Source organism: Astyanax mexicanus, chromosome 15, assembly GCF_023375975.1.
Source record: "Astyanax mexicanus isolate ESR-SI-001 chromosome 15, AstMex3_surface, whole genome shotgun sequence".
Taxonomy (NCBI): domain Eukaryota; kingdom Metazoa; phylum Chordata; class Actinopteri; order Characiformes; family Acestrorhamphidae; genus Astyanax; species Astyanax mexicanus.
The window spans coordinates 43,104,940-43,126,966 of NC_064422.1; the positions used below are offsets into that span (position 1 = coordinate 43,104,940).

The following is a 22,027-nucleotide window of genomic DNA, read 5'->3' on the forward strand; positions in this document are numbered from 1 at the left end:
TGTCTCTCCCTCACAGTCTCGCTGACTCTCGCACACTCATGCTGTCTCTCCCTCCCTCACTCTGTCTCTCGCTCTCTCACTGTCTCTCCCTCTCTTTTACTGTCTTTCCCCCTCTCTCTTTTGCTCAAACATGCTGTCTCTCGCTCTCTTGCGCTTTCTCTTGTTCTTTTGCATCGACTCTTGCACACTCATGCTGTCTTTCCTCACTCACTCTGTCTCTCGCTCTCTCACTGTCTCTCCCTCTCTTTCGCTGTCTTTTCCCCCTCTCTCTTGCTCACACGTGCTGTCTCTCGCTCTCTTGCGCTTTCTCTTGTTCTTTTGCATCGACTCTCGCACACTCATGCTGTCTTTCCTCACTCACTCTGTCTCTCGCTCTCTCACTGTCTCTCCCTCTCTTTCGCTGTCTTTTCCCCCTCTCTCTTGCTCACACGTGCTGTCTCTTCCTCTCTCGCGCTTTCTCTCGCTCATCCGTGATGTCTCTTGTCCTTTTGCGCTGCCTCTCACTCACAGTCTCACTGACTCTCGCACACTCATGCTGTCTCTCCCTCCCTCACTCTGTCTCTCGCTCTCTCACTGTCTCTCCCTCTCTTTCTCTGTCTTTTCCCCCTCTCTCTTGCTCACACGTGCTGTCTCTTCCTCTCTCGCGCTTTCTCTCGCTCATCCGTGATGTCTCTTGTCCTTTTGCGCTGCCTCTCACTCACAGTCTCACTGACTCTCGCACACTCATGCTGTCTTTCCTCACTCACTCTGTCTCTCGCTCTCTCACTGTCTCTCCCTCTCTTTTGCTGTATTTTCCCCCTCTCTCTTGCTCACTTGTGCTGTCTCTCACTCTGTCTCTCACTCGTAGGATGTACGACAATTTTTATAACACTCATGAATGTTACTTGTCTTGAATATAATCTTAGTTATAGTCATTAATGTATTATAACAAGTCTTTGTGAGCTTTAAGTAAAGCAACAGATTTACATTGCGAGACTAGATTATGAATGATAGATATATATATAAACTATTTTAACAAACATATTATAAATACAGCTTATAATATATTATGATCACAAGTCATGATGCATAATAAACATGGCTATGATGGGTTATATTTTTTTTAATATACATGCATAGCCATGTTTATAATGCCTTATAAATGCATTATAATACAGCTCTGATTTTGCTATTTATAGGTTTATGTTTGAGTAAAATGAACATTGTTGTTTTATTCTATCAATTACAGACCACATTTCTCCCAAATTCCAAATAAAAATATTGTCATTTAGAGCATTTATTTGCAGAAAATGAGAAATGGCTGAAATAACAAAAAATATGGAGATCAGAAATCAATATATGGTGGAATAACCCTGGTTTGTCTTTAATCACAGTTTTTTTTGTTTTCATGCATCTTGGCATCATGTTCTCCTCCTCCACCAGTCTTACACACTGCTTTTGGATAACTTTATGCTGCTTTACTCCTGGTGTAAAAATTCAAGCAGTTCAGTTTGGTGGTTTGATGGCTTGTGATCATCCATCTTCCTCTTGATTATATTCCAGAGCTTTTTTTATTTGGTAAAATCAAAGAAACTCATCATTTTTAAGTGTTTTCTTATTTTAAAAATAGCCAGATTTTATTTTTGGTGTCCTGTAAAGGCCTACAGTTTTAGGCTGGTGCCCATTCATCCACCTGTTATGTGTAAATGAATCATAATGGCTTTGTCCATCAATCGTTTTTATGCGGTCAGTAATATTGATGGGTGCTTCATTTGAGTGAACAGCAGTGAACGTTTATCATGATTAAAGCTGCTCTATTTATAGAGCGCTGTTTAGTCTTAATGAGCACAATTCCTTTCAAATGAAACGAGATGGCCAAGAGCCGTCCAATTACTGCTATTGTCTTCTAGCGATTTCAGCGTCGTCTCTGAGGGAACGCGGCTTTAACATTGTTAGGAATTCCGTTCTTCGCCCTTCAGTCGAGAGGAGAGGAATTTCTGGGACGCTAAGAGCAAAAGAAAACGCTGAAAAAACTGATATATATATTCTGCTTTATTTGGGTTTTTCGTTTCCAGTAGGGCTCTCGTTTCCCCATCAGTCATTTTCTGATGCCTCGTCGTGTCAGTTCTGCACCGAGGGACGTATTCTTTAACCCGGGCAGCGGCGTCACATGTGTTTTACGACACGAAAAGACGCTGTTTTGTTTCTTCAAGGTCGGCCGACGCTAAGCAGAGTCTGGAGGCAGAAATATGCTAAATGAAAACAGTAATGTTTGACAAGGCCGCCGAGACTCGGAGGTGCCAGTCACTTACTGCAACCCAGAGTCTTATTTCAGTCTGAAGAAAAAAGTAATAAAATGCTTTTAGGGTCTTCACTTTTAGTGGTTTAAAATTGAAATGGGTGGCATTCTGGGGGCAGAACAGACTGAAGAGTCTATGGATGTTAATCGATTAGAAATTGTAATCTGATTAATCACAACAATATGCTGTGATTAACCCTTGTGTGGTGTTCGGGTCTGTGGGACCCGTTTTCATTTTTCATCAAATGATACTAAAAATATATTTTTTCTAACTCAAACTCATTGGCATTGGCTCATTTTTTGTGAGAAACATATATCAAAACACATTTTTGATGAACCCACACTGTACACCCCCTCCCCCCCCCCCCCCCACACACACACACATTTATATTACATACTGTCTTTTTGACCAAGGGCTAATAAACATTGCTTCATTTGTAAATTTGAAACTAAACAAATTTTCTACTCATATCTTGAGTTTAATTCATTTTCTTTTACATTTTATTAAAAAACTAATAAAAAAAGAGTAGCACTTTTTAAAAGAAATGTAACATAAGAAAGGTAAAGGGCAAATATTAACCATGTAAGCTGTTTATATTGCTTGCAATTTAGGTGAAGCGAGCATGTGTAAAGCATTTTAATGTAAAATTGCTTAATTTTGCTGAATTAAATACAAGTAACAAAGTAAACGAGTAACAAAAATATGAACACCACACAAGGGTTAACTGCGAAACATCACACTTGTTCTTTTGGATATCTAAATATGAATTGTGAATTGTGACCATAATGCATTATAATACAGCTCTGGAAAAAAAAATAGCACACAATCAGTTTGTCTGATTTTGCTATTTATAGGTCATTATATTGTGGTTTTATAGTATAAACTACGGACTACATTTCTCTTTAGAGCATTTATTTGCAGAAAATGAGAAATGGCTGAAATAACAAAAAAGATGCAGAGCTTTCAGACCTCAAATAATGCAAAGAAAACAAGTTCATATTCATAAAGTTTTAAGAGTTCAGAAATCTTCAGATATTTGGTGGAATAACCCTGGTTTGTTTTTTAATCACAGTTTTTTTCATGCATCTTGGCATCATGCTCTCCTCCACCAGTCTTACACACTGCTTTTGTATAGCAGTTCAGCTTGGTTTCATTCGGCTTGTGGTCATGTATCTTCCTCTTGATTATATTCCAGATGTTTTTAATAAAAAAATCTAAGCGTGAGTCTACACACAAAACCTACTATGTTGATGATAAATGGCAGCCATATGTACTAGAGTGTGAATCACAGGGCATCAAACGATACGATATATGATATGATATTATCACGGTGACGATAATATCATGATAATAATGTAATTCTGTGATACTCCTTAATAATCAAATACAAGGAATAATAGATTTATTAGTGTCAGTTTCACAGAATTTAACAACCAATATTCTTAATCACAGGTTTATTAAACCTATTACTTTGATTATAGCCTCATCATGTGGTGTAATAAAGCATTAACCCTAGTAAGTTCATAAATATGGGGATGAGTCTAAGGGAGTTTAGCGCTTCTATTTTTTTTATTTTTAATAAAAATCGTGACATTTGAGACTGCCTGTTTTTCGATGCTCAAGAACCTACAGGTGTATGAGGTGTTAGTGGGTGTTACCTTTGAGTTCACAAGCCATCAAACCAAACTGAACTGCTTGAATGTTTACACCAGCAGTAAAGCAGCATAAAGTTATCCAAAAGCAGTGTGTAAGACTGGTGGAGGAGAACATGATGCCAAGATGCACGAAAAAAACTGTGATTAAAAAACAGGGTTATTCCACCAAATATTGATTTCTGAACTCTTAAAACTTTATGAATATGAACTTGTTTTCTTTGCATTTTATTTGAGGTCTGAAAGCTCTGAATCTTTTTTATTATTTCAGACATTTCTCATTTTCTGTAAATAAATGCTCTAAATTAGAATATTTTATTTGGAATTTGGGAGAAATGTTGTCTGTAGTTTATAGAATAAAACAACAATGTTCATTTTACTCAAACATAAACCTATAAATAGCTAAATCAGATAAACTGATTCAGAAATTAAAGCGCTCTCATAATTTTCCAGAGCTGTACATTGTCGCTGTCCAATGAAAAAGAAGTATCTTTATTTTTAAATTATTACATAATTTCAGCATACTAACTGTCCCTTACACTGTGTCACAATTTATTTTATGAATGGACCAAAAAAATATTTTTATATTGACTTGAGCTGTTATTCTAGTGTGCTTATAACTGTGCTAATTGTGAACTGTTGCTCTGGTGTGTTTATAACTGTGTTTACTGTGAGCCGTTACTCTGGTTTGTTTATAACTGTGCAGTGAGCTTTTACTCATGTGTTTATAACTGTGCAGTGAACTGTTACTCTGGTGTGTTTGTAACTGTGCAGTGAGCTGTTACTCTAGGGTGTTTATAACTGTGCTGTGAGCTGTTACTCTGGTGTGTTTATAACTGTGTTAACTGTAAACTGTTACTCTGGTGTGTTTATAACTGTGCTGTGAGCTTTTACTCTGGTGTGTTTATTACTGTGCTGTGAGCTGTTACTTTAGGGTGTTTATAACTGTGTTAACTGTAAGCTGTTACTCTGGTGTGTTTATAACTGTGCTGTGAGCTTTTACTTTGGTGTGTTTATAACTGTGCTGTGAGCTTTTACTCTGGTGTGTTTATAACTGTGGTAACTGTGTGCTGTTACTCTAGTGTGTTTATAGTTGTGCTGTGAGCTGTTACTCTGGTGTGTTTAAAACTGTGCTAACTGTGGGCTGCTACTCTATTGTGTTTGTAACTGTACTCGGGTATGTTCATAACTGTGCTACCTGTGAGCTGTTACTTGTGTTTGTAACTGTGCTAACTGTGATCTGTTACTCTGCTGTGTTGAGAACTGCACTGTGAGCTTTTACTCTAGAGTGTTTAGAACTGTGCTAACTGTAAGCTGTTACTCTGCTCAGTTTAGAACTGTGCCAAGTGTGAGCTGTTTCCCTGCTGTGTTTATAACTGTGCTGCAAGCTGTGAAACTGGTGTTTATAACTGTGCTAACTGTGAGCTGTTACTCTCATGTGTTTATAGCTGTGCTAATTGTGAGCTGTTACTCTTTTGTGATTACATGTGTGCTGTGAGCTTTTACTTTGGTTTGTTAAGAACTGTGCTAAGTGTAAGCTGTTGCTTTGTAACTGTGCTATAAGCTCTTACTCCAGTGTGTTCATAACTGTGCTGTAAGCTGTTGCTTTGGGGTGTTTCTAACTGTGCTCTGAGCAGTTACTCTGGTGTGTTTACACTTGTGCTGTGAGCTGTTACTATGCGTTTATAACTGTGCTAACTGTGAGCTGTTACTCTAGTGTGTTTGTAACTGTGCTATAAGCTCTTACTCCAGTGTGTCCATAACTGTGCTGTAAACTGTTGCTTTGGGGTGTTTATAACTGTGCTGTAAGCTGTTGCTTTGGGGTGTTTATAACTGTGCTCTGAGCAGTTACTCTGCTGTGTTTAGAACTGTGCTAACTGTGGGCTGTTACTCTACTGTGTTTGTAACTGTGCTATGAGCTCTAACTCCAGTGTGTTCATAATTGTGCTGTAAGCTTTTAATTTGGTGTGTTTTAGCTGTGCTGTGAGCTGTTACTCTGCTGTTTTTAGAACTGTGCTAATTGTGGGGTGTTACTCTGGTGTGTTTGTAACTGTGCTATGAGCTCTAACTACAGTGTGTTCATAACTGTGCTGTAAGCTGTTGCTTTGGGGTGTTTATAACTGTGCTCTGAGCAGTTACTCTGCTGTGTTTAGAACTGTGCTAATTGTGGGCTGTTACTCTGGTGTGTTTGTAACTGTGCTATGAGCTCTAACTCCAGTGTGTTCATAACTGTGCTGTAAGCTGTTGCTTTGGGGTGTTTATAACTGTGCTCTGAGCAGTTACTCTGCTGTGTTTAGAACTGTGCTAATTGTGGGCTGTTACTCTGGTGTGTTTGTAACTGTGCTATGAGCTCTAACTCCAGTGTGTTCATAACTGTGCTGTAAGCTGTTGCTTTGGTGTGTTTTTAACTGTGCTCTGAACAGTTACTCTGCTGTGTTTAGAACTGTGCTGCTGGTGAATAATTTAGTGGTATCTACTGATATAATCACAACACATGTAGGTCACTATCAATCTCTCTCTCTCTCTCTCTCTCTCTCTCTCTCTACAGTAGTAGTGGACAGAGTAGTAACACAGTGATTGAGTGAGTGAAGGAGAAAAAGAGAGTGTGTGAGTTTTTAGAGTAAGTTAGGGGTGTGTGTTGTGAGAGTGAGTGAAGGACAGATGGAGAGAGAGTGTCAGTTGAGAAAGTGTGTATTGTGAGAGTGAGTAAGTGAAAGAGAGAGACAGACAGAGAGAATTTGTCAATTGTGAGAGTGAGTGAGTGAGTGAGTGAAGGAGAGAGACAGAGAGAGAGCCCATTGTGAGAGTAAGTGAAAGAGAGAGACAGAGAGAGAGAGAATGTGTCAATTGTGAGAGTGAGTGACTGTGTGTTGTGAGAGTGAGTGAGTAAATGAAGGAGAGAGCAACAGAGAGAATGTTTCAGTTGTGAGAGTGAGTGACTGTGTGTTATGAGAGTGAGTGAGTAAATGAAGGAGAGAGTGACAGTGAGAATGTGTCAGTTGTGAGAGTGGGTGACTGTGTGTTGTGAGAGTGAGTGAGTAAATGAAGGAGAAAGCGACAGAGAGAATGTGTCAGTTGTGAGAGTGAGTGATTGTGTGTTGTGAGAGTGAGTGAGTAAATGAAGGAGAGAGCGACAGAGAGAATGTGTCAGTTGTGAGAGTGAGTGACTGTGTGTTGTGAGTAAGTAAATAAATGAGAGAGAGAGGCAGACAGAGAGAATGTGTCAGTTGTGAGAGTGAGTAGGTAAAGGAGAGAGAGGCAGACAGAGAGACCGTCAGTTGTGAGAGTGAGAGAGTAAGTGAGTAAGTGATTGAGGGAGGAGTCGTGTGAGTGTATAAATGAGAGAGTGATTGAGGGTAAAGTATTGAGTAAATGAGGGATGGTGTGAGTGAGAGAATGAAATGAGAGAGTGATAAAGTGAATAAGTGAGTGAATAAGTGAAGAGTGGGTGAGAGAGAGGTTGTGAGAGTGAGAGAGTGAATTGAGAATGAGTGAGTGAATAAGTGGAGGATGGAGGAGAGAGGGATTGTGAGAGTGAGAGAGTGAATTGAGAATGAGTGAGTGAATAAGTGGAGAGTGGGACAGAGAGGGATTGTGAGAGTGAGAGAGTGAATAAGTGAATGAGTGAGTGAATAAGTGGAGGATGGAGGAGAGAGGGATTGTGAGAGTGAGAGAGTGAATAAGTGAATGAGTGAGTGAATAAGTGGAGGATGGAGGAGAGAGGGATTGTGAGAGTGAGAGAGTGAATAAGTGAATGAGTGAGTGAATAAGTGGAGGATGGAGGAGAGAGGGATTGTGAGAGAGTGAATTAAGGATGAGTGAGTGAATAAGTGGAGATTAAATGGAGGAGAGAGGGATTGTGAGAGTGAGAGAGTGAATTGAGAATGAGTGAGTGAATAAGTGGAGGATGGAGGAGAGGGATTGTGAGAGTGAGAGAGTGAATTGAGGATGAGTGAGTGAATAAGTGGAGGATGGAGGAGAGGGATTGTGAGAGTGAGAGAGTGAATAAGTGAATGAGTGAGTGAATAAGTGGAGGATGGAGGAGAGGGATTGTGAGAGTGAGAGAGTGAATTGAGGATGAGTGAGTGAATAAGTGGAGGATGGAGGAGAGGGATTGTGAGAGTGAGAGAGTGAATAAGTGAATGAGTGAGTGAATAAGTGGAGGATGGAGGAGAGAGGGATTGTGAGAGAGTGAATTAAGGATGAGTGAGTGAATAAGTGGAGATTAAATGGAGGAGAGAGGGATTGTGAGAGTGAGAGAGTGAATTGAGGATGAGTAAGTGAATAAGTGGAGGATAAGTGGAGGAGAGAGGGATTGTGAGAGTGAGAGAGTGAATTGAGAATGAGTGAGTGAATAAGTGGAGGGTAGAGGATAGAGGGATTGTGAGAGTGAGTGAGTGAATGAGTGGAGGATAAATGGAGGAAAGAGGGATTGTGAGAGTGAGAGAATGAATTGAGGATGAGTGAGTGAATAAGTGGAGGGTAGAGGATAGAGGGATTGTGAGAGTGAGAGAGTGAATGAGTGGAGGATAAATGGAGGAGAGAGGGATTGTGAGAGTGAGAATTGGATGGGTTTTAAATGGCCTGCAGAGACCGCCCTGTCTGACTGTTATAATCAGACTGACAGAAAACACAGCCGTGCTGCCTGTGTGTGTGTGTGTGTGTGTGTGTCCTATGAAGAAAAAAGAAGAGAGAGAGAGAGAGAATAAAGCGATAAAAACTGAAAAAGTAAAGTGTATAGTAGATGAGAAATTAAAACAGAAGTGAGAGACAAGGTCAGGGCAGAGGAAGTTATGAAGACAGAGGGAAATGGAAGAGAGAGAAAGAAAGAGGTCTAGAAAGAAAGAAAGAACAAAAGAAAAAGAGAGAGGAGAGAGAAAAGGTAGAACACAAAAAAGGAGGGAATAAACAGCTGAGTTACAAAAGCGTAAGTGAGAGGGGGAAGGAAAGCGATAGAGACAGAAACAAGGTCAGAGGAAGAGAAGAAATAAAACAGAGATAAATATAGAAAGATATAGAGAGAGAAATAGAAGAGAGCCTGTTCTCCCCTCAGCCCACTGTTTATCTTCAGACTCTAAGAGCAGACAGACAGACAGACAGACAGACGCAAAACAATACACAATACTGCAGAGTTTACACACGGCTCTGTATGAGTTCACTAATGTGTGGACAGAGATTAGAATGCTGTTTTTTTAGGTGCTGTTCTGTATAAAACACCACAGATCAGCTATTATTATTATTATTATTATTATTATTATTATTATTATTATTATTATTATTATTATTATTATTATTATTATTATTTGCTGTTAAATGATACTGCAGTGATTAGCAGTGATTAGCATTATGGTGGTTCATGAGGTGTTAGACTGTGTTGAGCTGGTATGAGTTCCTGTAGGTAGTGAAAATGAAACCATGTCACCAGAGAATGTGCTTTAAGGGTTAGTGCATTGTGTAGAAAGTAATTTGGGATGGGTCTGTGAACAATAATGTATGAAGTGCACAATAGAGCAGCAAAAAAGGGGACAAAGCACAAAGTGCCCTCTAGAGTGGTGACAAAATGCAAAGTGTCCTCTACAGTGACAAAAAAGTGACAAAGTGCATTTCCATTTGAAGTAGCAAAAAAAGAGACAAAATGTAAAGTGCCCTCTAGAGTGACAAAAAGCACACAAAGTGCAGATTGTCCCCTAGACTGGGAAAAAAGCAAACAAAGTGCCCTCTAGAGTGGCAAAATGGCAAAAAAGAGACAAAGTGTAAAGTGCCCTCTAGAGTGGCAAAAAGCACACAAAGTGCAAAATAAATACAAAACCCCAAGTGCTCTGTAAAGTGGCAAAAAAGGCCAACGTCCTAAAATGCTCACTAGAGTGGGGACAAAATGTCCTCTCCAGTGGCAAAGAGGAAAGTGCCCTGTAGAGATGGCAAAGAGGAAAAAATGCCCTCTAGAGTGACGAAAAGCACACAAAATGTAAAGTGTCCTTCACGAGTGACAAAAAGCAAACAAAGTGCCCTCTAGAGTGGAAAAAGAGAGAATGTGTAAAATGTCCTTCAGAGTGGCAAAAAGGGACAAAGTATGTAGAAGAGTGGCAAAAAAGGAAACCGCAAAATGCACTCTAGGTGGCAAAATGGGGAAAAAGGGCCATCTAGAGTGACAAAAAGCACACAAAGTGTAAGGTGTCCTTCATGAGTGACAAAGAGCAAACAAAGTGCCCTCTAGAGTGGAAAAAAGAGATAATGTGTAAAGTGCCCTTAGGAGTGGCAAAAAAGAGACAAAGTTTAAAGTGCCATCTTAAGTAGCAAAAAAGGCAAAGTGCAAAAATACTCGTGGCAAAAAAAAAGGCAAAACGCAAAATTCCCTCTAGAGTGACAAAAGGCACACAAAGTGCAAAGTGCCCTCTGGAGTGCCAAAAAAGATACAAAATGCCAAGTGTCTTTTAGTCTGGCCAAAATGAGACAAAGTGTACCCTATTGGCTGTCTTTTCTTGTAGGAAAAAGTGCCTTACTGCTTTCTAGAGTGTCCATTCTTGCAATAAATTATGTGGTTTTAGGTAAAGGAATGTGCCGTCTATGGGTGCCCTTCCAGTGGTAAGGAGTGCCATTCCATTATAAAGTGCCTTGTATGCACCTAAAGGGTTCTCCTACAGGTGAGTGCGCTCACAATGGCATAATACAATTAATAAAATAAAATTATGGATGCACACAGTTTAGAAATCTCATTTATGTTTTTTTTTTTGTTGTTGTTTAAGCCACGCCCCTTTAGAAAGTACACGCCCCATGTTGTGCAGTAGAGTTGAGCAGTGATGGAAGCAGTGGTGCGCTGGGATTGAGGTTTATGAGGTTTACCTGTTCGGTCTGAAAGGGATTTGAGTGATAACGGATCAAGATCAGGGAAATGCTTTCAGCATGACTCTCTCTCTCTCTCTCTCTCTCTCTCTCTCTCTCCGAGTGTGGATGGACAGATATCCGGCTGTAACAGCTGAATGCTAAGCTGCGCTCCTCTGCTAGCGTTAGCCGTTTGAAGTCTGCACGTACTGATGGCTCTGATAGGGCAGGTCTCTGAAGCTGGACGTGAGGCTAATGGAACGTCCACTCTCGTGATAATCGCTCTTGCACCAACAACATCTCCCAGTCTCCCAGTCACGCTAATCCAAAACCCTTCCAAAGATCTGCATCAGACATGACCTCAGAGAACCTGAGAGAACACCAAAACACGTACAGACAGCATGTTACAACAGACCAAAAGAAGGAAGTGTTGCTTTCAGGCGTTCAGGACACAAGTTAGGAGTTGATGTGGTCTCGTATATTATTTTCTAGAAACAACAAATGCACTGTACATTGCCTTATACATGCTGTAAATTATAAATACTATATAATGTAGAAAACCCCTAGCTTAGCCCTTTACCTCAACATAGCACACGTGATAAAAAAACACTAATATGCATATTTATATACAGTTCCTGATATGTTCCAGAATTAGTTTTAGTTAGTTAGTTAGCTTCTCAGGGGGACGTCTATGTAAAATATTTCACACTTCTACTCTTTAGTGATAAAACTCCTGCACCTGGACTGCAATTAAAAAAAACAAGAGGACCAGTGAATTTTTAGGTGTTCAGTAGCTCCTCCATTTCCACTCGCTGTTGTGTTTTTTATGTGGATCTCCATAGAAACGCGCGCCCAAAGTGTAATTACGGTGCGCGGCAGAGGACAAATAGCTATTTTATTAAACGCGAGGAGAAGAAACTCAGAGATTTGGATCTAGACAGGACTAAAATTACCGGAGGACCACGAAAAAGAGTTCAGAGAAAAACAGTAGATAATTCAGCCTGTAATTTAAATTAATCAGAGGACGTCTGAGAAAATCATGTACATGATCGTTCCGGACGGGAATAAAATCACAGAGGACCACCATAAAAGAGAAAATTACCCCAGAACCCCCTAAAACCAATCATTTACAGTGTAACATGGTATGTTTTTTAAAATTCTGACAGTTTCACAGTGTATCGCGGCATTTATATTATTATTTATTTTTATTTTTTGCATGATAAATGAATTCAGTTCAGTGTACATTAGTATCATCCTTCAAGCTACAGTATTAGTATATTTGAAAGAGCTATAGTTACTGCTTTTGAAGCAGGATTTTTCTACAGGCTTCGTCTGAGGGAGGGATCTATATCGACTGTCCGTGATGAGGGAGATGTAAGAACTTCCAAATAATGAGTTTTGTGTTTCTATCTCAGTTAAACATGAACTAGCTTGTTTGTGTTTTGTCCTTTAGAACAAGCTAATGCTAATGTGTGGTATACTCTCAGAGTATACATGGGGTGTGGCCAACAAAAGCTTATTTGCATAAAAGTGACAGAACTCTTAAATGGCTCATTCTGAAGGGGTCTTTTTGTAGAAAAGAGCTTCATGAACATGTTTTGTATAAACTGTACACCTGAATTAATCGAACTTTCAAATAGAGGTATAAAACCACATACGGTATATAATTTTTTAATTGGTTTACTAATGAATCCCAGGTGTACTGATACATCCACAAGCACTAAGCCTAAGAAGAATTAATAGTTTTTTTTTTTTTTTTTAAGAAAATCAGTACTGAACAGGCAGAAAATGTGATTATATATTTATGAATTTTGTTTGATAAGCTGGAGAATGCACTGTTTATATTTTAAGGTAGATTGTTGTGTTTCCTGCACTGCTTTAGCTTTTGATCTGACTCGAAAAAAAAGCTTGTAGAACAGCTACTTTCAGACATTCACGTTTGGGAAAAATTGACATTTGGAGAAAATTATGTATATTTTTATCTGACAGTGAAAATTTGAAATGAAACCAGGTAAATTCTTAAGACATCGTCTGATACCCATATATATTTGCTTGTGAATCCTTTTTTTGTTTTTTGATGCATTAAAAACATTTATTTGGTGGTGCACCACCTTGATGTGCTTAACTCACCACCAGTGGTCCTAGTATCACAGTTTGAGAATCACTGAACTTCTCCACACTATATATATATCTGTTTTAATCAATATACTGTTCCAGCTGATGCCCCAGTGTACTATGTTTGTGGCAGTTGTGTTATCCACTACACTATACAAGTACCAGAGGTGGAAAAAGTACTGAAAAATTGTAATTAAGTAAAAGTACCTTTACTTTGCTAAAATTCTACTTAAATAAAAGTAAAAGTACCCATCTAAAAATCTACTTGAGTAAAAGTTAAAAGTACTCAATTTAAAATGTACTTTGAGTAAAAGTTACATAGTTACTTTTAATTATTTGATTATATTGAAAATAAAAACAAATCATAAATCAAATCTTTTTAATGAACTATTGAAGTAAATTACTTGTGTCAAAATGTACTTGAGTAAAAGTAAAATTACCTATTTTAAAAACTACTTTAAAATTACGAATTACTCATAAATTCTACTCAATTACAGTAACTTGAGTAAATGTAATTCATTACTTTCCACCTCTGACAAGTACATATAACAGTACTGCTCATTCTATTAAAAGAAGGTGTAATAGGTTTGATTTACTGTGTCGTTTTTTGGTGACTCACTCTACCTAAATGCTGGGAAAGCTACCGCAGCTTTCATTCCTTTCAAAATTCATCTTTTTTGGAGTGAAAATCATTTCCCTCGCAGATATTATCAGCCTGAGTCACAGGCCCAGTCCTTCAAGAACTCAAATAAAATTTAAGCTTAAGGGAACAAATAACGTGACTAAGAATTCGGTCCTGTTTCCCAAAACCTGAAGGTCTGAAAGTAGATGTTCTACAACCTCAGTGACTCACTGTCCTGAAATTATGTTTTTTTCCAGCGACTCAGATCAGATCTAAAAGTAAAACAGTGCAGGAAACACAGTGTGTTTGACAACTCAACAACCTACCTTCAAATATAATCAGTGTATTCTCCATCTTATCAAACTCAATTTCTAAATATATCATCACAGACAACATTTCTCCCAAATTCCAAATAAAAATATTGTCATTTAGAGCATTTATTTGCAGAAAATGAGAAATAGATGCAGAGCTTTCAGACCTCAAATAATGCAAATAAAACAAGTTCATATTCATAAAGTTTTAAGAGTTCAGAAATCAATATTTGGTGGAATAACCCTGGTTGGTTTTTAATCACAGTTTATTTCATGCATCTTGGCATCATGTTCTCCTCCACCAGTCTTACACACTGCTTTTGGATAACTTTATGCTGCTTTACTCCTGGTGCAAAAATGTAAAAATTCAAGCAGTTCAGTTTGGTGGTTTGATGGCTTGTGATCATGCATCTTTCTCTTGATTATATTCCAGATGTTTTTTAAATTGGTAAAATCAAAGAAACTCATCATTTTCAAGTGCTCTCCTGTTTTTTTAGCCGCGCATTTAGAAATACAGGGATTGACATGACAAAGAAAATAATAACTAAATTTAATCATTTTGAAATAACAGTGAATATTATTATTATTATTTAAAAAAAATAATGTAAAGTAATGAACTACAATTAGAAATAAAAGTTAAGAATAAATAAGATTAAGTTAAATAGGTGCAGGCTGTCTGAAGGTGGTTAGATATTAAAAGTAGTGATTTAGTTTAAGTGTTTCCTGTGGTGAATTTCAGCTCACTGGTGCTCTGTAGATAAAAGCAGATTTTCCCAGTTCACTAAAAACTGCTCCAATCACTAGAGGGAGTCTGATAATTACTGTTATTTGGTTACTCAAATAACATTGATTGGTTAATTGTTTGCTTGATTGATTGATTGATTGATTGATTGATTGATTGGTTATAGAGGCAGTCGAGACCCAAGTGGAAATATAATATCATGCAAAAGTGAGTTTTGCATAAAATAAGGTTAGTTTTAACGCTCTTCTTAATACAACAGTGTTTTTTGGGGCTGATCTGAGCTCTAAACAGAGCAGAAGTTTAAGAATGAGATTGTAATGAGAGTAATATATATATATATATATATATATATATATATATATATATATATATATATATATATATATATATATATATATATATAGACACTATATATACTCCTGTCTGTAATCTGTGTATACGTGTCTCGTACATGACCCTGTGTTTTTTTTGTATGTTGTGTCTGCATGTCCTCGGCCAGTGTATTCAGGCGTGAAATTTGGCGAGTGTGTGTGATTGGAGTGTGTGTGTGTGTAAGAGAGAAAGTGTGTGTGTGTGTGTGTGTGTGCGTGTGCGTGTGTGTGTGTGTGTGTGTGTGTAAAGTGGTGATTAGTGTGTTTACTCCTGCTGATAAACACAGGGAGGACAGGATGTGTAAAAAGCTCAGTCCCTCTTATTATTCTTCGATCTGTCTGAATTAACTTTCGCGCTCTCTCTCGCGCTCTCTCTCTCGCGCTCTCTCTCGCGCTCTCTCTCTCGCGTTTTGGAATGTCACTGCGTGTCATCTGCTCTGCAGATCCGCAGACATCCTGATGTGATGAATCTGTGAGAAATTTAAAGCAGCTTTTAGATGTGTTTCAGACTGCGTGTGTGTTAGCGTTTATCCTGATAGTTTGTGTATCCAGTGTGTATACATGTGGGGGTGTGTGTATATCATCTCTCTCACGCTAAAAAACTGTACGTCTGGAATTGTTGAATTGCAAGTTTACAGGAGAAGAAGAAAACATTAATTAAACATTTTACTTAAATAGAAATCGAAGGAAAAAAGATTTAGAGCATTTCTACTGATCTGTTCATCATATAATTCTGATGCAATGTGGAGAATAAAAAGCATTAATTTAACAAAATATTGAGAAAACTGGAGATACATGGTTTTAGTGCTCATGTATGATATTCCCAAGGTTACAGAAATTAGAACTAACTTTTTAAAAAATAAAAGTAGTGTATAGAGTGCTAAAGCTTCAATGGAAATAAGTGTAGCATGATTTTATTTCAATTCATTTTGGAGCATTTCTATTGGTCTGTTTATCATAAAAACGTGTAAAACAATGTAAAAAAAATGATTTAATTGATCAAAAATGTCAAAAACCAATTAGCGACAATATATACAGTCAATGAGGTATACTAGGCCTTGCTTTCTTTCTCTCTCCTTCTTTCCCTCCCTATCTGTCTCTTTCTCGTTTTTCTCTCTCTTTCTCTTGCTCATTATCTGTTTCTTTATTCTCTCCTTATTCTCTCTCTTTTTCTCTCACCCTTTCTTTATCTCTCTCTTTTTCCCTTACTTTCTCTCTCACTTTCTTTCTCTTTCTTTTTTCTGTCTCTCTTTTCTTTCTCTCTTTCTTCCTCTAGAACTCACTCTTTTTCTCTACTTTTTTTCCCTTTTTCTTCGTGTTGTTTCTCGCTCCCTCTCTCTTCTTTCTGTATCTTTTTCTTTCTCTTTTTTCTGTCTCTCTTTCTTTCTCTCTCACTCTCGTTCTCTCTTTCTTTTTATCTTTCTCTTTCTTTCTCTCTCACTCTCGTTCTCTTTCTTTTTATCTCTCTCTCTCTCTCTCTCTCTCTCTCTCTCTCTCTCTCTTTCTCTCAGCACAGTACAGCCACTGTTTGTTGCTGTATCTGCTCTGTAGTTCAGCTCAGAGCCCAGAACATGTCAGAGCTTCTCAGAGCACTGAGAAACTGGTGAGATAAATGTGTGGAGAGCTGGTCACTCGGAGACGAGAGTGAGGAACCAGACTGTGTTGAGTTCTTAAGTGGAAGAATATATATATATATATATATATATATATATATATATATATATATATATATATATATATATATATATATATATACAGGGGTTGGATAATAAAATTGAAACACCAACACCACAATCATTTATTTAACATCCCTTTCAGACAGCTTCCTCTTACAGCATCCACAGTTAGTCCTGTTGGATGTGGTTGGTCCTTCTTGGTGGTATGCTGACATTACCCTGGATACCGTGGCTCTTGATGCATCACAAAGACTTGCTGTCTTGGTCACAGATGCTCCAGCAAGACGTGCACCAACAATTTGTCCTCTTTTGAACTCTGGTATGTCACCCATAATATTGTGTGCATTACAATATTTAGAGCAGAACTGTGCTCTTACCCTGCTAATTGAACCTTCACACTCTGCTCTTACTGGTGCAATAATGTGCAATTAATGAAGATTGAACACCAGGCTGCTCCAATTTAGCCATGAAACCTCCCACACTAAAATGCTAAAGTGACAGGTGTTTCAGTTTCATTTTCCAACCCCTGTATATATATAGGCTGCATCACAATTGCATACAACACACACACTGGTTGGAAAGAATGGAATGGAAGAATCATGTAGATTTCTGAGGCTGGAGACTCTGATGAATGTATCCTGTGCAACAGAGGAAGCTCTTACTCTTCCTTTCCTGCGGCGTTCCTGATGAGTGCCAGTTTCATCATAAGGTTTTTGATTCAAGCAGTTCTTGCTTCTCATAATGTGGATTAGAACATTACTCAAATATTCACTATTCACTGTATACCTGTAACTCTACCTCTTCACTACTTTACTTTAACTGATGCTCTCAAACACTTTATTAAGAGACAAGAAATTCAAGTAATTAACTCTTTATGAGTTCAGCACAGCTGTTACCTGAAAGCCTGAATTCCAGGAGACTCTACCTCATAAAACTGACTGAGAAAATCCAGCCAATCGTTTGACTGGTGCTGTGTTTGACTCAAGAACTCAGTCGAGTAAATGTCTCCACAATGAGCCATTCCACTTCAAACTACTTTGAATTGCTTTCTTTACATCCTAAGGAATGAAATCTGCAGAAATGATGAAAAGTGAAAAATCAACACCCCCCCCCCCCCCCTCTTTACCTCCTCCTTTATTATTGCTTCTTATATTTACCCATTTCTTCCTCACTCTCTCAATCAGTCTCAGTCTCGGTTCCCCTGTTTCTGCCCATATCCTCGTCTCCATGTCTCTCTAACTCTCTCAGCTCTCTGCTTTCTTTCTCCTTTTCCTTCTCTCGCTCTGTTCGTTCCTTCGTTTCTGCGTCTCCCTTTCTTCTCTCATCGCTCTGGCTGTGTTTCAGGGCCGGGAGCAGAGCGCTGTAATGACGGCAGCACTAACGCTTATCAGTAAACGCTAGCAGCAGATGGCTGGAGTCCTGAAACAGAGGTCAAAGGTCATGTCCTCTGCAGGCTAATACCACTTCAGTTTCTGAATCAGTTTCTCTGATTTTGCTATTTATAGGTTTATGTTTGAGTAAAATGAACATTGTTGTTTTATTCTATAAACTACAGACAGCATTTCTCCCAAATTCCAAATAAAAATATTGTCATTTAGAGCATTTATTTACAGAAAATGAGAAATGGCTGAAATAATAAAAAAGATGCAGAGCTTTCAGACCTCAAATAATACAAAGAAAACAAGTTCATATTCATAAAGTTTTAAGAGTTCAGAAATCAATATTTGGTGGAATAACCCTGGTTTTTAATCATAGTTTTTTTTATGCATCTTGGCATCATGTTCTCCTCCACCAGTCTTACACACTGCTTTTGGATAACTTTATGCTGCTTTACTCCTGCTGCAAAAATTCAAGCAGTTCAGTTTGGTTTGATGGCTTGTGAAAAATTAAAGAAACTCATCACTAGAGCTGTATTTCGGAACTATGTCTGCATCCCAATTGCGTACTAGATACTAATAAAAAAATAACAATTGAGTGTAAAGTATATACCGTATTTTAAAGACTACAATTAATAACATACAGTACCAGTAACACCCAGTCACCCAAACTATGAAGAAAAAACATTAAATTATTTACTAAGCAAAAAAGTGTTTTGAACATTGACTGGATTTTCTCAGTCAGCTTTATGAGGTAGAGTCACCTGGAATTCAGGCTTTCAGTTAACAGCTGTGCTGAACTCATCAAGAGTTAATTACTTGAATTTCTTGTCTCTTAATAAAGTGTTTGAGAGCATCAGTTAAAGTAAAGTAGTGAAGAGGTAGAGTTACAGGTATACAGTGAATAGTGAATATTTGAGTAATGTTCTAATCCAGATTATGAGAAGCAACAACTACTCAACTAAATAAAGAATAAAATGAAGGTAAATAAAAAAACACTTTCAAGAACTTTAAGTTTAAGTTTCTTTAAGTGCAGTCACCGCAAAAAGACCAGCAAAAACATTATAATGATGGAACTGGCAGTCATCAGGACCGCCCCAGGAAAGGAGGAGCAGGAGATATGTGTAGTATTTTGGTTTGTTTAACATTTTTTAAGTGAATACACGATTAGACATAGTAGACATCTCCTGGTCTTCCTTTCCTGGGGCGGTCCTGATGAGTGCCAGTTTCATCATTATAATGTTTTTGATTGTCTTTTTTTTTATGTGTTCCTTCATAGTCTGATAGATCACTTCAGTTTTAAATTACAAAGTAGGAAAAAAATGAAAAAACAAATTGAATGGATATTTTTTATGTAATAACTCTCTGTGATTTATTTATTTTTTATTTTTAGACTTTTTAGATTTTTTGTTATAATTCAGTTTACAGGTGCCATTCACCCCCACTGTGAACAGTTCTGGTTCTTTTTCTTTTTTCTAAACAGAAACATTTCACAAAAAAAAAAACAAATAATTCTGAATTACTTTTTAACATTAATTTTAGCAGAAATGTTGATTTAGCTTCTTTTTTTTTAGCTTTTTAGCTCTTTAGCAGTGGCAGAGAAATGGTGAGAAAGGCTGGATGAGTGGTGGGATTGATGCTGGGTGGAGCAGGTTGGCAGGAGCGCTCCGCTGGCCAGTCTGGGTGGAGTTGGCAGTGGAAGGTGACGGACGAAGCCAACGTCTTCTTAACTTCATTCACAGGCTCTCGGTGACATTATTAAAGAACATAGAGCGGTTTAAAACGCTCCGAGGAGGCGGAGAGAGGGAAAAATCAGCCCCTCAGTAACAGGCCAGTCACTGTCTGTCTGCTCAGAGTTAATTCTCTCTTTTTTACTCCTTTATTTGAAAGGTAGTGAAGGATGAGAGGAGAGGTTCTGGCCTGAGTGAAGCTGTAAAAAGAGTGGATGGTATTAAAGCTCCTGGTATGAAGCTCAAATAGAAACCTGTAGTCATTTTACAGACTGAGAGATACAGGCAATGACTGGGAGCAGAATTACAGTGTGTGGAAAACATCACAAATTGGGAAAAAAAAAAAAAAAACCACATGAATATAAAATAGCATGTACAGGGCCATCTCAAAAAAATTGTAATATCTTTGAAAAGTTACTTTATTTCAGTAATTCAGTTAAAAATGTGAAACTTAAACACAGAGTGATCTATTTTAAGCGTTTATTTGTTTTACTGTTGATTATGATTATGGCTTACAGACAATAAAAACCCAAAAATCAGTGTCTCAGACAATTTGAGTATAACCAAGATAGAAAGATAAGGTCAGATAAAAAGAAAAGCAGGGTTATGTTATAAAAACATATACTAAACTTTGAGCATCCCAAAAAGCACTGTTTCATCAATCCATCATCCACAAATAGAAAGAAAAAGTATGAAAACTTTTGCAAGCCACTGTAGAAGCCATTCTTCTTCACATAGTGATAGTGTTGAACAGAGGCTGTAAAAAAGATGGACGCTGTGTCTCCGTTCCCATTCATTCAATGAAAATGAAGCCAAAATCTTCCGCCATGTTGGCGATCCTGAAACCCGAGTCTGTAGAGCGCAGTAGAGACCAGAGGAGGAAGAAAGACTGTGGAGAGACAGCCTACTCATTTAAATAACCCCGCCCCTGAGGGCTGCCTCGAGGTCACAGGCTGCAGAGCGGAGCTGACGGTCTGTTATTGGTCCCGCCCATAACCAGCCCTTTTACAATAACCACACCTTTTTTGAATGGAGCTGAATAACGTTTAAAAAACGAATTCTGTGGGGATATAAAAATTTAACAATATAAGCAGAGGGTTATATTACACTAGCTGCTGCATTTAAATAATGGAGGTAGAATTACAGTATATTAGAAAAAAACATGATTGAAAGTTGTTTGTTTTGCTATTGAAACCTATGGGGATGGGTGGGGTTACACAGCTTTCTGAAACCGAACAGCAGGGGGCGCCGACCTGTGGTGGCTTCACTTTTGAGAGATGATGCTCTGTTCAGCTATATACAGTCTATGGTGTTGAAGTACTTAAGTCCAGTATTCGTTTTGTGACCAGTCTTAAGTCTATAAACCAGTGGTCTCATTTAGTATTGATCTCTGAGTGATCCAGCAGTCTTGTCATCAGCTGCCGGAGACCCGAGAGAGCACCATTGGTCTTGCTCTCTCTCTCTGGGTGGGTACAGTAGATGGTGCACTCCTCTGGTGATGTGGATCAGCACAAGGCTGTGTCTGTGAGCTGATGTATCAGAACCGAGTCACTGCCCTGCTTTCCTCCGAGTGTTAGCGCTGTAATGATGCTACTTGGCAATGCTGCATCAGCAGCAGCAGCGGTTCAAAAAGAGGCGGAGTTTGACTTCACATGTGTTGGAGGAGGCATGTGCTAGTCATTCTTGTAGCCTCCTGGTGTTGGGGCATCACTAGAGGGGAATGTACAGCTAAAGAGTGGCAGCTGAATGGGTGGGACAATTGGTACATTGGGAGAAAATGAAAAAAAGGAATTAAAGACTAAAGAAGTCTCTGAGTAAAGATCTGTGTTACTTCTGTTTGGTACATAATGGTAGATGTTCTCACAGATTTGGTTTTATTATTAATGTTTTATTATTAGTCTTTTTGTGGATATCATTGCTGATTGAGTTTGGGAACAGGTCTATGCCTCAATGTCCTCATCAGTTTGGTAGTTTGGTTCAATTTAAGAGTTCTAGATTAAAATTCTGGTTGATTTCATTTGGTAAGGTGGCCATTCCTCCATGTCTTCACTGATTTATTTAACAAAACCCATTATGGGCTGTTTTTGTTAGGAAAATAACTCATAACCATGGTGGAAATCACTGTTGATTTTGTTTGGTAAAATGCCTTTTCCCCTGTGTCCTCATTGATTTGGCTCAAAAAGGTTTTTTGTTGGAAACCTACACAGTTTTTTGATAATGTTCTTACTGATTTAGAAATGTAAAGTGTTCACATGCTGGAAAACGTCATTTATTAGGTAAAATAATTTTTAAAAAGTACAAAATTCAGTACCAAATTTCATTTTTTTTAATGTT

At 38.1% G+C, this 22,027-nt stretch overlaps 1 protein-coding gene across 2 annotated transcripts in view; it reads left to right on the forward strand.

Moving 5' to 3' along the window:
- Positions 1-22,027, forward strand: part of mkxa (mohawk homeobox a) — a 343,537-nt gene that overhangs the window by 30,139 nt on the left and 291,371 nt on the right. The gene's annotated exons all lie outside the window — the stretch shown is intronic.